The sequence below is a fragment of the Protobothrops mucrosquamatus genome, unplaced genomic scaffold (genome assembly GCF_001527695.2).
Source record: "Protobothrops mucrosquamatus isolate PMUCROS unplaced genomic scaffold, P.Mucros_1.0 scaffold211, whole genome shotgun sequence".
In the NCBI taxonomy this organism is placed as follows: Eukaryota; Metazoa; Chordata; class Lepidosauria; order Squamata; family Viperidae; genus Protobothrops; species Protobothrops mucrosquamatus.
Window position 1 is genome coordinate 413,351 of NW_015386565.1, and position 6,000 is coordinate 419,350.

A 6,000-nucleotide genomic window follows, 5' to 3' on the forward strand; every position below is an offset into this window, starting at 1 on the left:
AAGTGTGGTTTTACAGAAAAAAAGACAATGTCACCCATATTCCTGAGCCTGGAATTATGAACTGAAAATATTTTAAAAATATTTTAAAAAATATTTATCTCTAGATACCTCCCCCTAACACACACACACACACAACACACACACTCCTGATATACAACAGCCTCTAACTCTGTTTGCCCTTAAAACCTGCCTTTTTCCTTTTGGTTGTTTTTACTGTTGCGTTTCATCAGCATTTTGTATTTGGAATTTCATATTATATATACATGTATGTTTAATATTATGTGTATCTTTTGTTTTTCTGATGTACGCCATCCAGTCACATTGCTTGACTTATAAATCAAGTACAATAAATCAATCAATAAAATAAATATATATCTATACAATGTCCATAGTTGGGAACAAATCCAAGAACTACAATGCATTTCCAGGATTTTAACCAAAAGAAATTAACCCAGTATACCCAGCTTTTTGCACTTTTGATTGTTGTCAGATATCAGGCTAAACACAGCAATAAATCTCAGCTTTCCCAAAACTTAACCGTGCAAGTTCAGTAACTAAGTAACAGAATAAGGTTTTTTCACAGACTTGACCCTGCTAGACATATTGCTTTATTGTAGACAAGAAAGTAGTGATATCTACCCAGGAAATCTGCTTACCTCAGAAGCAAGAATCAAGGCTTTTTCTTCCTGCTTCTTAACATCAGTGCCTTTAAGATTGTGGATTTTAACTTCCAGAATTTCCTAGCCTATAGGCTGTCTGCGCAATTCTGGGAGTTGGAGTCCGCATATTTTAAAGATGCCAAGGTTGAGAAACAATGGACTATCTGATCTTCTCCTGGTCTGCCTTACAGGGTTAGCACTCATGCAGGTTCAGTGAGGTACCAGCTATATAATACCACTACCAGCTGTGACTACTGTGCTTAATAAATATAAAAGCTTCACAATGAGATCTGTAGATCACTGAATGTGCACAGAAACTATGGTCTTTCTGCTAAGAAAGTCACTACTTGCTTATCCACATAGCCATGAATATTAAACTGAATTTAAACCCATGCATCTCTCATTTGGAAATGAAGTTTCAACAAATTGCAATAACTATTTTTATTATTAATAGTAAATTAATATGCCATCATTCTGCTTTAAAATAGTGCCCTAATTAACTAACAATACACACAGAAACTTTTAGAGGTCTGGGACAATTTTTTAAATGGTATCTTTTTCCAATTCTCAAGATCTAAAATGATTTCTTTTCTTTGAAATTAACACTTTGTGGACATAGACAAGAAGGTTGATTTAATTTGAACCAGGAATCATCAATGGATTCACACTAAACCTATTTCAGTATCGTGGCTCAGAGTTCATACTGTTAATGGCTTTGTGCAGAGAACCTCAGCTCCCCCCCCCCCAAAGGATAAATGTAACTCTGTGTAACTGCAATTAAAACGATTATCTTCCAGATTTGGGGAAGAGCATCTTGCTGCAGGAGATAGGCTTCACTGTTACTCATAGCTTATGGAGGAGTCCATCTGTGGAAAAATATTGGGCAACTTTCACATTCATCAACGTTTAGAATTTAAGGGTAGTTTGCTGTCTATACTTTTAGCCATGAAACAGCCAAGCCTGATGAATTAAACTGCACTTACAATTAGAGCAGCGATCACAATATTCCATAGCATCTATTAACATATAAGTAGCAAAACTGAAGTAGCCAGCCTTAAAAAAAATCTAATAAGAGAGATAAGATAACCTTTATTGTAATATTTTACTGTGAGCACACTGTACATTATATACACTAATACATAGTTCAAATACAAGCTGGCCCCCAGCTAAGCAAGACATAGGGTGTGCTTCAATGCAGTCATAATCTTAAAGCATAATTCACCAATGTTACTGCACATAGTATCAGTACAAAAGATAAAGAAACAGCAACCATATCACCCAGTGATCTAATAAATGTTATTGTATCCTTGCCAAGAATATCTTCTCAGTGATTTTGATCGCTGACTTTAATCTCTATTGCCCAGCAAATCATTTAAAGATTGCTTTGTGCTCATTACCATGGGGGATAAAAATCATCTGGACAGCCATAAACCATATCTTTTTTTTAGCTCTCTCTTTTGCATGAACCACGGTGTCTGGATTCACAAAAAGCATTAAGGCAACAAGTGTGTTTAGCAAGCTACAGTGACTAGATGTGCCCATCATATTAAGCTATACCCAAACACATTACAGTGATGTTCTCATGTCAGCCCTTCATAGTGGACCAGGCCAACCAACAGCCCAGTAGAGATTCCAGGAAAGCTCTTTTTTGTAGTTAGGTAGAATACCATAATCTTGAAAGCCTGTCTAAGCTCCCTCTCTATCCTATCTTATACTAAACAAAATAAAGCGGGAATTATTATTTCTTTCTTTCTGATTCTTTCTTCTTTTTTTGGACTATGTAATCTTTTCTGCAAATGCCCCTTAACTACTTGCTCATTCCCGAGAGCTCATTCCTGAAAGTCAACCCTACATTCTTTCATACTTAGTCACCAAATCTACTCAATACTAAAGCTGCATGAAGTTTCATTTCAAATTTTAATTTGAAGATGATTTGACTGAATAATTTCTTCAAATTAAAATGAATCAAATATAGTATGACTCAATTAACACGAAGGATTTCTGCACGTGCACTGTTTCACTGAACTGAATTTTATCAATTCAGTTTGATGATTTCAACCAACTTGATTCGTCAAATAAAATCCCTCAGTCAAACTGAACCAATGAATCACATTGTAATCTGCTCAATCCACAAAACCTATTAGCAACAGTTCTATTCTCATGGTAGGATACCTGTAGCTATCAGCAGGATCTCTATTTGAACAAAAGACAGCCTTGAACACAGCCTTTCCTATTACAAGGCCAAACTAATTATGTCTACAACAGCATATGAAGAGACAATGGGTTGGCATTTATTTGTCCATTTTCACATATTTTCATTAAAATATTAGCAATCCCATTATTAGGACTCACCAAGATAATGCTCCTACAATCAAAGCAAACACAAGCTCCAAATAACTAGAAATAATTACAGAAAAAACATGGCATCAGCCGAGATGTTGTCTTGTAAATGAAGGACTCCTAGGTGCTAGAACTTCCTGCAAGAATTCCTACATTTTATTTCAGCAGATTTAAATGATCGCTTTTAATGAATTGTATTGGTCTTAAAATTATCATCTATCCAGGTCTAAGAAATACGCTTTCTCTGAAACTATGCCTGCCTTCTGGAATGGGGTTCCCCCCCCAAGATCCAGATGGCCCCCATTCTGCTGTTCTTTAGAATAGACATGAAGATCTGACTCTTCAGGCCTTTGATGCAGAAGAATGATATTTTTGCTAGTCATTTACCTTTATTGTTCCTTTTTATTGATTTTATTGTAACTTTTTTTTTATTGTTGTGAGCCTGATATTGAGAACCATGCATTACAGGCCTTGGAAACCAGTTCTAGAAGATATGGATCTAAGTTTTATTAGGAAAAACAACTTCTGAGCTACAAGAGGAGGTTGTACATTCCTGTTTGTATTTTCTTAATTTTCAAGTTCTACCTTATGCTCAGTTTCTCAAATAATGAACTTTTGCTCTGTAAATATTCCCCAATGGGGATTCATTTTTGTGTTATGACAATAAATAAAAGGCTCTGACCAATAATTAATCATTTTCAGCCTTTACTTCTAGAGAGGTCAGGAGATTTTGATCCTTCCTTGCCAGAGGAAGCACATGGGCAAATCACATGGACTGCAATAAGCAAAGGCTTTTTGCAGCCAGCTACTTTCTTTCTGGGCTGTAGAATACATTAAGCTAACGCAAAAAAGGTAGAGCAAAACTAGGCACAAAAACCAAAAATGGAGCAACATCGAAGAAAAGGAAGATGAAATAATCTTCTTAGAGCATTCCAGGATTATGTAGGGCTTCCCTTAAAAGCCTCATGAGGTTTTATATTTCTGATTTCAATTCCTAATTCCAAGAACAGGAGTATAAAAGCTTCCAGGAGTAAAATATGATTTCTATCTGGTCTTTTACCCTTCCTCCCTCCCTCCCTCCTTCCCTCTCCTTCCTTCCTTCTCCACTGATCATTGCTGAAATGATTGACTCTTCTACATCATGCAATGCTAAAATGTGTTTTATTAATTTGTTGTGCTGTACAGTCCCAGAGCATATGATGAATGTATGATTTGTTGTATACAGATAGTCCTTGACTTACAACTATTCATTTAATGACCATTCAAAGTTATAGCAGCATTGAAAAAACTGACTACAACCAGTCCCTCACACTTACAACCATTGCGACATCCTCAGTCAGCTGATCAAAATTTGGGCGCTTGGCAACTGGTGTGTATTTATGGTAGTTGCAGCATCCTGGGGTCATGTGATCGCCATTCACAATCTTCCCAGAGAGCTTCTGGAAAGCAAAGTCTATGGGGGAAGTCTGATTCTCTTAATGACTGCCTGATTCACTTAACAGGGGTGATTTGCTTAACAACCATGGCAAAAAAAAGGATGTAACTCACTTGACAACCATCTTGCTTAGCAATGGAATTCTGATTCCAACTGTAGTTGTAAGTCAAGGACTACCTATAAATGAACCCTGGCCATCGGGCTCATGGGAGAATTCAATTGCTCATAGTTTACAGCTAACTAACGTGGAGGAACCACCTAAGAGCAAGACACCAAATTCATGCCGCGAGCCAGTCTTACCTTCTCTACAAAGGGGCATTGGCTAGAGAAGGGAATAGGTGTGAGAGTACTGTACTAGCCCCCTTATACCCTTCTATTCCCTATCACTTTTACACACTATGACAGTGATGGCGAACCTTTTAGAAACTGAGTGCCCAAACTGCAACCCAAAACCCACGTATGCATCATTGAGTGCCAGGTGGGTGTGGCGCATTGGGTGGGCATGGCTGCGGTGGTAACGGCAGACTGGGGGGGACTAAAAAGGTCAATCAATCAATTCCAACTTTGCAAGATCTTTTTTTTTTCCTGCGAGAAGTTGAAATTGAACCTTTTTTTTTTTTTTTTTGCACATGGCGGCAGAGGCCTAAAGCGAAAAGGTTTTATAAAACCCAGCGGAAGGCCTAGGACTGGGGCGATGGTGCGCGTGCCCACAGAGAGGGCTCTGAGTGCCGCCTCTGGCACCCGTGCCATAGGTTCGCCACCACTGCACTATGATCAATTACTGCAGTAATGGTAGCAGAGGACAATCTTGGAAGATAGGAAGCAGACTCCTTTGCATTCTAAGGAGTTTTATGGGCATGTGTGGAGTTCTTTCCTTGGTGACCCAAAACGCAGGAACACCTCCCTCCCCCCCTTAGCTGAGAATTGTAATAACGCTGAAAACAGCCGGGCGATCGCTTGATTAGCTCACCACAAATACCCTCGCGTAAAAAGGCACGCCCCCAACCGTGTGGAGGCTTTTAGACACCCCCTTAATCTTCACCACCCCCCCTGGGAATTCTGCATTTCTGCTTCTTACCGCGCAGACCGCAAAGCAAGCGACACCCCCCCACGCACACACGCCCGCTCTCTTCTGTGGTGCCTAGCCAGAAGCCGGGTGGGACTCTGCATTCAAATAACGCATTGTTTACACGCAGATACACCAAATTCTTGGCAACTGCGTACCTGTCCTTGTTTTCTCAAGAGAAGAACCCTGATTCAGCAAAATTGGGGAGAGGGAGGGGAGGGAGAGGAGGGGAAGCGCAGAGAGCCAGGCAAATGGGAAGGCGGCTCGGGAGCTTAAGCCTCGCCTCAAGGGCGCCGGAGTCCCCTCCGCAGCCACCGCATCCCCGCCCCCTTCCAAGCCGATGCCCCCCCCCACTCCGATTCCCAATTCTCCCTTGCCGTCAACAAAGCAGCTAGGGAGGCCTCGGGGAGGGGGGGGGCGCGAAGAGACGCACGCGCCCCCCTCCCGCCCCCAAATTCACTCCCCAGCGCGCCTCGAGCTGCCCAAAGCCGGGAGTTAAC